Raw genomic sequence first — 1398 nt, 5'->3', positions numbered from 1 at the left:
GCCACTGTTGTTTTTGACAACCATCTTAGATTTCGTCTCCGTCTTCAGGACGAAAACTATTATTAGTCTTAGTCGTATTTTAGTCATTATGATATGTGATAGTTTTAGTCGGTTTTAGTGAGTTTTATGTTGCAAAAAAAGTTAACCTTTACAAATAGCGGATCTAGTTCAACACATCATATTGGTTAAAATAGCAGACAAGCTAACAAAATGTCCAATAAAGGAATGGTTTTAAAAATACACGGTTTCCGTCCCAAAGCAAACACTTCCTGATCTACTATGAATTCATTGCTCTAAAAAAGCAAAGCACAAAAAACATTCAAAGTCAAAGTTGATTTAAATTCAGTGTTTTGATATAAAATAAATGCAGAGAGAACCTAATTGGCAATCCAGACCTAAATGTAATGAAATATGCAAACTAAAATGTTGAAATATTTAAAGGAAACGGAGAAAAATTTTTAAATGACATTACAAGAAAAAATTTACATTATATTTATATAGATAGAAACGAGAACAATGAGAGAGAAATATTCAAGATCTATGTAGCTTTTCATCGGGCTCTTTATCCAAAGACAAAAAGAACGCAATGAAATATTTGCTTTGGATATAATTTAGGGATTCCTTTTGGTAGGAATTAAAGAATATTTAGTATCACCTCTTTTGAACTGGAAGAAGTAAAATCTTTATAGTAAAGGGTTTTTTTACGCTTGGCAGAGGATGATCAGCCACATAGTTTAAGTAGCGATGGTGGAAGAGCCGTAGTGCTGAGAGCGAACCATCAGAGTGCAGCGTGAAGCGCAGACTCTCAGCTCAGCGCGCAAAGACGCATTTCTGCACAAGCACAGCTGGGAGATCAGTTTGTCAGACCAGTACTGGACCAGTCCGGATAATTTTCTCAGACTCTGCCGCTGCTGCCTTGATCCATCTGTGCTCCTGCAGCCTGTGCAACGCTGCGCTGCAGGTGGGCGGCATGATCGAACAGGACGCAGCTGCACCGGTGATACTGCTTAGCAGATCGCCCACTAATCCACCCACAAATTTTCATTTAGTCTCGATGATTAAAACTGAAACCTTTGACTAGTCATGTTTTCGTCATCAAAGATCCATGTTTAGCTCGTCAGTTTTGTTATTGTAGTTTTTAAAAAAGGAGCGTGAACGAAATGATTTCGTCATTAAAAACAACACTGGGTTGAGCTCCCTACAAAGATTCTCTATTGGGTTTATGTTTGGAGACTGAAAGAAGCATATCAGGGTTCTGGCGTGGCAAAGCCAGAGTCCCTCCTTGGTTATTCTGGCTTTGTGCTTCGGGTCATTATCATGCTGGAAGACCCAGCCTCCACCCATCTTCGTGGCCCCGGTCATCCTCTCCTTAATACAGGGCAGTCGCCCTCTCCCCTT

This window comes from Cyprinodon variegatus, unplaced genomic scaffold (genome assembly GCF_000732505.1).
Source record: "Cyprinodon variegatus isolate N-32 unplaced genomic scaffold, C_variegatus-1.0 Scaffold250, whole genome shotgun sequence".
Lineage (NCBI taxonomy): Eukaryota > Metazoa > Chordata > Actinopteri > Cyprinodontiformes > Cyprinodontidae > Cyprinodon > Cyprinodon variegatus.
This window is presented reverse-complemented; position numbering follows the sequence as displayed.